Source organism: Vitis vinifera, chromosome 4 (assembly GCF_030704535.1).
Source record: "Vitis vinifera cultivar Pinot Noir 40024 chromosome 4, ASM3070453v1".
Lineage (NCBI taxonomy): Eukaryota > Viridiplantae > Streptophyta > Magnoliopsida > Vitales > Vitaceae > Vitis > Vitis vinifera.
Genome location: NC_081808.1, coordinates 21441155 through 21452303, shown reverse-complemented (window position 1 = coordinate 21452303; position 11149 = coordinate 21441155).

Here is an 11149-nt window from a genome sequence, read left to right as displayed (position 1 = left end):
AATTTTATAATCATATTTTCTTTTTTAAAATATCTTAAATTTCAATATATTATTTTTTTTTTATCATATCTACTGTTTTTAAATTCATAAGTCATACATATATAATTACTCTTTACTATAAATATAATATTCTCTCTAAATTAATAAACATTCATTAATTTGATAAATTAATAAATCATTCAATTATTGATAAATTAATAACTTCATTAATATAATAATTTTTTTAATCTTTAGCATATTATTTTATAAGACTATCTTTGGTTTTTAGAAATTATTAAAAAAAAAAAAATTAAGTAAAATAATTTTTTCATATTTGATTTCACTATAAAAAATAGAAAAAAAATAATTACAATTAATTAAAAATTTATACATTTTTAAGTTATTTAATATTTAAAAAATGAATTTAAAATCGTATATAAAAATAATTTATTGATTTTAAATCAATTTTTTATTTTTCTTCATTTTTTTTATTTTATTTTCCTTTTATTTCTCTTTAAACTTTCCAAAACTTTACATAGCGTAAAAGTTTTGGTACCTCCAATACTAATTTTGATTTTTAGCATAATCAAATCTTATTAGAGAGTCAAAATAATTGGAAATGGAACAATGTTGTGCATCTCCCAAACAAGAGTGGGGTATCTATCTATGCAGGTAGACAGACGTAGGAGTCGAGTGTTGACCAGGTCACGTTCCCTTTGGTCAAATCCGAAGGTGGAAGTTATCCTCTACGTATCCACACTGCAAATTAAATACATGCGTCTGCTGTCCATCCCCTTCCATTCCAAATGCATGTAGATTAGTAGTTGGGACTCGGAGGATGACAAAACCACCCTTATCTCTTTCGGCTTTACCGGTTGCTCAAAAGTCTCTTTCAAAATTAATTCACACTTTCATAACCAGTGCTATAATTTTCCAACCCCAAAAAAAAAAAAAAAAAAAAAAATTATTCTCCTTTTTGTTGATATCAAAACTGAAAATTAATATTTTAATCCATCAAAAAAGAAAAGAAAGTTTCTGAAATTAAAGTATTAATTAACACTTTTAAGTTTTGAGCAACTTAAAGCTTATTCTACCCTCAAACCGAGATGGCTTAAAACGTCATGTCCCAATGTGAAAGGATGCTTTGAAGGCGACAAAACGGAGAAGAAAATACTTAGAGGAAAAAATATATATTAAATGAAAGAAAAGACTTTTGACTTGACTCTCTATCCATAAAGATTTGTAAGGTAACTAATTTCATTTTATTTTATTTTTGGATGCAAAAAAGTGCAAAAACTTTCGGCCAGCGGCTACAGAATCACAGATCGTCCGTTACACAAGATTCACCAGAAAGCGGTGAGCCCAGGCGCACCTTCTAAGGATAAGATTCTATAAATTTTTTGCCTTTTTGACACTGTCTAATAGCCGACAGTTGCATGAGAAGACTATTCACTAGTCATCTTAAAATGGGATTTTCTTTTTCCCTTTTTGTAAAATTATTGGTAAAAGCATGGCAACCATCACATGTTGAACTGGTAGACATGCATGGAACACGTGGAATCATGCAGGCAGACTTAGAGCTAATTGTAGGAAGGGCTTTACAGAAAATGGATTGGTATGAACATGTGTTGGTGGGTTCACACCCAGCTTAACTTTAAAATATATAGGCACGTGTAAGGGAAGTAGAGGTGGACTAATGAAAATTGGGAGTCGGTGTGAATTTTAGAGAGGCGAATGCCAAATCCTTGTCCTTTAATAAGGCAACACGCGTCTCTTTTTTTTTTTTTTTTTTTTTCTTCCTTTCTTTCTTTTCCCCTTTCCTTTCCAGCGGTTTCACCGGATTTCTTTTTTTCATGCAACGGAAAAAGGGAGAAAAAGACATTCTGCCGGATTTTTGTAACAGATCAGCTCTAATTAGCGTGTAAGGAATCCCCTGCTTTTTCACGGTTACTTCCCTTTCCTCTCTCCTTCTAAATTTTAAACACTTGCAATGAGGGCAATTTCATGATATTACAACACGTAAAGAAAAATGGAAAATTCATTTTATTTCCCATTCATTATTATTTTGATATGATATAGTGTTTCATTTTATTTTTAATCATTATTTTTTTATATTAAGAAAATGTTTAGAATACGGTTTGATAATAATTTTAGAAAATATTTTTAATTTAAAAAATATTTAAATAATAATAATAATAATAATAATAATAATAAATATATAACAAAATTTAGGAAGCATTTTTAAAAATCTGAAAAATTATTTATAATGTTAAAAATTCACTTATAGTGTTTTTTAAAGAAACACTAACCGTATAACAGTAATTTTATGAAATATTTTTAACATAAAAAATATTTTTGAACAAAAATTAAAAATGTGTTTAGTAGTAATTATAAAAAGTATTTTTAACTTTTTTTATGTTAATTTTTTTTTTAATCTTTTATATATTATAAATATTAGAAACACTTCCTAAAATTACTATCAAACATGTTTTAAAAGTTTATTTGATAGTAATTTTATGAAGTGTTTTTAACACTTTTAATATTTGAAATTTTTTATTTTTTTAATATTAAAAATATTAAAAAAATTTCAAGTGTTATAAATATTAAAAACGTTTAATAAAATTATTATTAAATACACTATTATTAAATATTTTTTACATTTTTTTTCACACATTTAAAATCCGTTTGATAATAACTTTAAAAAGTCTTTCTAATCTTTTTTATAGTTAATTTTTTTTTTCAAGTATAAAGAAAGTGTAAAAACATTTTTATTTTAAAAAACACTTTTTAATTTTAAAATACGGTCAAATTTTAGAGCGTTGATTATCGTTGGGCTGCCTGCTGGAGTCCAACCATTGAATGAATTAGTACTTACCATATGGAGAAAATAATGATGGGCAAGGTTTGTTCAAATTTATGTATTAGTGGACTATACAGTGTACAGTGTGGTCACCGCCGGGTGCATTCACCAAGTAAATTATAAAAAAATATTTGTGGCAGGATGACGTGTAAACCCCTTTCTATTTTAATCAAGGTAAGATGATCTGTGACTTTCACAATATTATTGTGATGTGGCCTCCCACAGCCAGAATGGACCCGATATATAAAATTTTAATGAACACAATCATTGGTCCGCCTCCTCACACATTCACACGCCTAGCTGCCTCCAAAGTTCTAAAGGGAAAAACGGGTTTTGACTCGTTCAAAACATACCAAAAAATTAACATATATTTATTTTAAATTGACGAAGATAATACTGATTTAATAAATTTTAAATTGAAAAGAGTTTTTGGCTTCTACATGTTAATTCAAACCAATTGAATTCTACTTACATGCTAATAAAATAATAATAAAAACATATGATTAAGAATGGACACTCCCATATGTAAAATAAAATTAAAAAATAATTAAAATATAAAGATATGAGCAAGGGTATAAGGGGAATATAGTTGGTGTAAAAGAAAAGCCATGGAGAATATGAATCTATCAAAGAAATCACAAAAAGAACATGACAAAGTATCATATTCCATTCCAATCCAATCCAGTAGAACATTCAATCAACCCAAGTAAACTCTAACGAGTCTTAACTTATTTTAGTGAAAATTAAAATGACCAAATTTGCAGGGCCCATGAGGCCGTGAGGCCATCAGGCCATCAGGCCATGGCGCCATCCTCTTGTCACACATAAAACAGAGCATTAAAGTCTGAGAGGGCCCAGGCGACAAACCGTGGCCCCACTTTCATGGCAGAATGAAGAAAAATGACCTGTAACACTTGGATTAGGATAATCTTCCCATCCTATATCCCGCGGTAGATCGCCTTTTCAAAAGTGTATTAAGCTTGTGGTTTGAATCTCTCTTAAAAAAGATGAGCCCCCACATATGAAATATGTTAGAATACCTAAATCACTTGATTAAAAAGATCAATCATTGTCAAATTAAAAAGATGAGCATAAACATGTTTTATGTATCGAAAAGCTAATTCCTTGTATAACCTATTTAATAATTGAATTAGATTTTGTTTGAGTGATATGTTTAATTTATTAATTTGATATATTTATAATTCAATTCATTAAAAAGTACATTTAAAATAAGTTAAATGTGAGTTAAATAAATTATGATTATAATTGAGTTAATTAGTGAGATTATTAAATAAATTAATTCGAATTAAATTTGTATTATATTAATTAATTAAAAATAAACTTGTTTATTAAACGAGTTAAATTGATATAAATTTGATCAAAATGCAATTATACTCGATTTAAACTTATAAAAAACATATTTGATTCAAGTCGTGTAAGTAAATCGTATCAAACTTTATAATCTTTGATCAAAGTAAATATATATGTGATTAGGGTGATAATTTGTATTAGTGGGTTGTGTCAAAATCTAAGTATTCTATTGCATAATTCAACCCAAACTTGATACGAATAACAATCATATAAAAAACATAAATTTAAATACTACTTAATCATTAAACAGGTAACACATTGTGTAACCCATTTAATAATCAAGTCATATTTAATAAGCAGGTTGAGTTAGGTATTGTATATATCTATATGATTAAGGTCTCAATAAAACATATTTATGAATCAATTGACCTATTTATTTAAAAACAAATTTAAAATGAGTCAAATACAATTAAATTATTTAAAAATATAATGAGATTATTAAAAGTTCGTTTGAGAGTAATTTTAGAAAGCGTTTCTACCATTTCTAATATAATAAAAAACCTTTTTATACTCAACTCAAATTCACTAAAAAAGAAAAAAAGTATTTAATTGGTGTTGTGTTTGTGAATCGTCTCAAATTTGGCCCCCCCCCCCCCCCCCCCCCCGGCCTCAACGTGAGAGAATCATGACATTTTACCAAATTATAATGGAGGCCATTCCATCTTGGCTTCCACTTTCCATTTGATTAACTAGAAAAAGTAAAGACAGGACTTGGTCAAATGTGACCCATTTAGACATTCTTTGTTGGCTATTTAATTAATTATTTTCATATTAAAATAACATGGTGGAATCATACATAGATGCGAAAATTCCACCTATCACTTACTAGATTTAGAGACCAGCCTAGATTACCGGGTCTTAATACACTGCGTTACGCTACTTATATATATGCTAAATGACACATTTGCTTGTTCAATAATTTTTCATATTAGTAAATGCATTCTAGACTTAGATTTGTTCAAAGGGCTAGTCCAAGATATCCAATCTTCGGTCCAATTATACTTACAAAAGCAATTCTTATTTTTTATTTTAATAATATTTTCTTTTTATTTTGCTCGTGTTTTTTTTTTTTGATATATATATATTTTTTATCATAACATTTTGTACACTAAATCATACTTTTCATCCATTCATCACATTTTTTTATGGACTATACCTACGTGTTGTCAATCTTCTGCAACTACAGACTTGGGAAGGCCCAATTGGCGATGGAGTGGGTAAGAGGCCAATTTTCTAATTTGCTTCCTCGGCCCAACCCATTTTTTCGTATGCTTCATGGCCTTTTGAATACACCATTAGTGGCGCATTCAAAAGTATATATATATATATAAAGAGAGAGAGAGAAGGGCACAACCATAGGAGAGAGGAAAAGGTTGAAATAAAAATGAGCGGGTGTTAGGTAAATTAACTTAATAATTGAAAATGACTTAATAATTTAATTTAAATCATTAAATAAATTAAGTATGCTTGGTAAAATAACTTACAGTAAAAAAATAAGTTTAAGTAATAAGTAAAAATAATTAATTTATTCTTAAATTCACATCTTCATTTGTACCTCTATTGTTACTCAACCTTCTTTATCCTAATTATAATTTATAAAGAAAAATATATCAATTTAATAATTTAAAATAAATTTTAAATTAAATTTATTAAACAACCTTAATACTTAAAGTAAAAATTAAGTAATAAGTTTTAAATTAACAACTTAAACTTATTTAACTTTAAAGTCAACTTAAATCATTAAGTAATAAATATTAACTTAAATTTTATACTGAAAAAGTAATGGATTAAAAAAAAAATTTACTACCTCAAATTTTAAATTTTAATTTTTAAAGATTTAAAATAAATTCATACTTTTATACAAAATATTTTATTTTATATAAAAATTTATGGTTTCAAAAATTAAAAACAAAAAATATATTCCAACAAACACTAAATAAATAAAAACTCAAGATGTAAATGCACCAAAAATTTTAAGAAAGAAAATATAAAAATTATGAATTGGAAAACAAATGTGTGGACCCTGCATTTTTCATGTGTGTTCCCACTCGACGACATGACTCGTTCTTTATTTAATTTGTAAAAATTTATGATTTTTAGAAAAAGACTTGGAGTTCTCATTTATTTTTGTTTTATTTTTTAAGGGAAAAACAAAATAATAAATAAAAACTTTAAATGTGACTCCTGAAGGAAAAACAGGTCTGCGAAAAACAGAGTCTAGGTCCGGGAGTCAGGTTACTTATTGGGAAGGTACAGTAATGAGTCATATCACCCCTCTAAGCTCGTATATGTACGACCTCTACTAAACGAATTAAAGGAATTGTGGATACCAAGAAAAATAATCATGTAAATGAGTATGTATAAGTCATGGTGAAAATCAATATACATAAAAATAATGATGAAATCTAATTAGAAGAATATACAAAATAAATGACAAGAGAATTATGCAAAACGATTTATTGAACTAAAAAAATATTTCAAAAGAATCAGTTTTCAAGAAATTTCAAAGAATTTTGTTAAAAACAATTTTCAATTAATAATTTCAATTTATTTATTTATTTACAAAAAAAGGAGTCAAATTATTTCCTCAACTTCATTTGTATTCAATGTTCAAAAAAAGTTATTTACACTTATTGTATCAAAAAAATTTATTGTAAAATTTCAATTTGGCAACAAAAATTATTTTACTTGTTTTTACAAAAAATGAATGATTTTTTACAATTTTATTTTAAAAAAGTATTTGCATTTATTTTCATTTAAAAAAAGTGTTTTATACAAATTATTAAAAATATATATATAAATTTATTTGCAAAAGAATTTTTAATTAAAAATCAATTTTTAGGACAACTTTATTTACACAACAATTTTTGGACAATTTTTATTAAACAAAAAAAATTTTGGAAAATTATTGTTAAAAACAAATTTTCAAATTCTATAAAAAACAATGTTTTGGATTTTTCTAAAATCATTTTTTTTGAATTTTTATTAATAAAAAAACTTTCTTTTATTAAAAAGAATATTTTAAAATTATTATTTTATTAAAACATATTTACTCAATTATACCTCTTATTTAAACAAAATTTCTGGTTTGTTCAATATATAATTCTATATACACTCAATAAATATATATAAACGAATATTTACAAGAATTAATAAAAATAAAAACAAAAAAAGTGGGAAATAAAATGTGTACCCCGATAAGCTTACAACAAGTTCAATGCTCCATTTATAGCTTTTCGAGTCTCACTTTGTTCCATGAAATTCCGTGCTCCACGTGTCATAAATTTGTACTCAGCCAACAGATTTGTAGAATGAGCCCATGCAAAAACAAAAATAGTCCAAAGTAAATATCTAGAAATGTACAAAATCCTAAACAAATATTCAAATCCAAATTCAAATTTCGAATTAGTCCAATAAATTTCAGCAATTAAAAATGAGCCCAAATTTAAAAATATAACCCAAGAAAAATATCTCACATATCATAGACCATAATTTAAAGTTTTCAAATTAATAGTCAAAATATAAGCTCAATTAATCAAACTTAAAAATGATAAATTAAAATAAATCCAGGCTTAAATTTAATATCCCATAGTCCAAGCCCAATTTAATATGCAATCTTAAATCCACAACCAAAATCAACTCAATTTAATATGCAATCCCACATCCAAAATATACTACAATGTTATATCCTATCCAAATTAAATAATGAAAATGAGCATAATCATATAAATTATCAATTAATCTACCCTAAATTAGCTAATTCTAAATTAATTCACTAATAATATATTATCCCAAATTTCACATTAATTTACCAACAACAAATTAACCTAAATTTCATACTAATTAACAAAGTTCAAACATAAGGCCTATAAACAAATATAAATGCACAAACTCAATTTCAATAATAATTACTATTAAAATCAAATCAAGAAAAATAAAGAAAATAATAATAATAATAATAATAATAGAAAATGGGTATGATGGGAAAGTGAGAGAATGAGATAAAAGGGGAGGAAGTCACCAGTCAGACCAGTGATATTCTCGGCGGCAATTGATGGCTTTTCTAGGAAACAAAAAATAAAATAAAAATAAAGAAAGGAAAATGAAGAGTAGAAAAAAATGGAGAAATGAGAGGAAGATGGGAGCAGAAGGGATAAGAGAATTTTCTCGTGTGGTGCGTCTCTAGAAGTGGGGTTTGGTGGAGGAAGAAAAGGGAAAAAGATTGGAAGAAAAAAAGGCTAGGAGAAGAAGAAAAATAAAATAACAAAAGAAAAATGGGGGAAGAAGTGAGAGAAGAGGCGTGTGGCTGGAAATTGATGATTGGGGAGAGAAAATAAAGAAGAAAATAGGGAAACCCAAATGAAGGAGCCAACTGTGAGTGGAGTGTGGTGAGTAGTGCTGGGGAAAAAAATGAAGAAGAAAATAGGGGGGAGGGGAGAAGGGGGAGTTGGCTGCCTGAGAATAGGGGGGAGAACAACTAATAAAGAAAGAGGGAAGATAGTAGGGGGAGTGTGGTGACGTGAGGGTATGTGGAGAGGTACGGGAGGAGAAAGAGAATGTGAGTGGGGTAGGTGGGAAATGTAAGAAGAGAGAGAAGAGAGGAGAGAGAAAAAAATAAAAAAAAATTAAAAAAAATAAAAAATAAAATAAAATACAAAATAATAAAAATTAATAATTAAATAGTGAGTGTGTCAAAAACATCATATGTAATTGAAATTTAAAATCTAAGGACAAAATTGAATTCAAAATTAATGTAAAAATAAAATTGAGATAAATTTTGAGGTCTACAAAATGGTTGCCGAAAGAATACATTGTTTGATGCTAATATTATTTCTTAATATAAATTGAATTATAGAAACCAAATCATTGGAAAACTAAATTACACAAGTTAGAGTATCTAATAAAAATTATAAAAAGAGAAATTACCATAATAAAGAATAGCTTTAAGAGGGGTCCCAAGGAAAGAATGGGACGACCAATTGGAATCATTTGCATTATTATGTCTGCAAGTTTATTTTTTTAAATTATTTGATTAAAAGGATAAAATAATAAATATCCTTTTGTGGACCCTGTATTTCTTGTATGCATTTCTAAGACTCATTTTTTATTAGAAAATTTGAGTTTTGAAAATTGTTTTTGGAGTTTACACTTGTTTTGAAGGAAAAAACAAAATAAGAAAGAAAAAATGTGACTCATCAAGGAAAAACAGGTTTACGAAAAACAAAATATGGGTCCAGAGATCATGTTATTTATTGAGAAGATACAGTGATAAGCCGTAACACCCCTTTAAACCCCTAAAAATGAGTCTCTAATAATCAATTAGGGCAAACATAACAATTGATTGGAAAGTCAATGGATACCAAAACAATATTAATCTAAAAATAAATAAATGAACAAGAAAGGTAAAAAGTACTGTACATGAGTAGTGAGTTGATTGCTTCATGAAAACAAGGTTAATGAACAAGTACAGAATGATATCATATGTTGCAAAACAAATCAAAATCAATCAATATTTAATCACAGATGTTGGGTCTCACCAATACCCAATTTATTTTACATGAAAATGCTAGTAAATTTTATTGAAAATGAATTTTGATGACCTAAAAAAATTCTAAGGAAGAAAGAAAAGTTATGGAATTGAAATGATTTAAAAACATGATATATATATATATATATATATATATATATATATATATATATATATATATATATATATAAATCAATTTTTGAAGGCATGTATGAAGAATTAAGAGGATGGAAACATGTGGCCTATGGAATTGCATGGCCAAGGTGGCCATGCATGGGTGCAGAAGTGGGCCTGGGGAGGTGGAGGTTGGAAGTTTGTGGAACTTTGATGTGACGCATTGAGGGTGCATTCCTGTCATGCAGAGTACATGGTGCATTTATCTATTGTTCATGGACTGGTACAACTCCACATTCTCAAGGATCTTCCACTACTTTTCAACTTGATCTCCACAAATTTCTTTCTCAAAACCTCACTTGCAGAAATGCCATACCACCACGACAGTCCAGCAGTGTTGTTCCCACTGTGTTTGCTTAAGTGGTGGTTCAATTTTGCTCCTAGCCAATTGACTATTTCCAACCTCTCGGGAATATGCACACGATGTTCCTTACGACAGAATTGGGAATGTAAGTGATAGATTGAGCTGGGTATGTATCCATCTAATGATGAGAGGGAACTTGTTTCGAGTTCTTACTCAGGTCTTCAATGTCCAGTATTCTGCACTGCGCTATTTGATCAGAGGGTTCTCGGGATAAGACGGGAATTTGAGACTTTGATGGAGGCTTGGGAGGGTTGTGTTCAGGGAGCACGTGAGCAAGGTGGCCATGCACAAGGCATTCATGCACATTGAGGATGAATGAAACGGAGTTTGTTGGAGACAACATCAATTTCTAGCACATCAGATCACCAACAATCACTATTATCCTTTTCACCATTGACTAGGTTTTCACCATTAATTCTTATATTGGATTCTCCATGCCATCATTGATGCCTAACAGTTTCACATAAGTACAAGACCCAACTCAGAGTTGTCATTTCTCCTCACTTTGGCCAGCCAAAACTACTTGTAGATGAGCCATATCATGTCTCCTGCAACAACTTCTTCTGAGCATGGACTGTGCCACCATCGAAACTGAGATACTCAATGATAGCCAGACCTACACCACTGCATGAGTAAGATGTTCAAGAAAACTATGAACATAAATGAAGAAAAATTAAAAAGAATTTAAAAATACTTTTCAACATGGTTCTTTTATGGAAAAAAATGGTGAAAAAAAAAAAAAAAAGATATTTAGCTTTACACATTCAAACTGGACTTAATTTGAGAAGGTTATACACAAGAATGTGTTACCATGGTTCAAAGTCGTGGTAGCGTTCATTAACTCGGACGGTCCCGAGGCACATCGGTCTCGGTG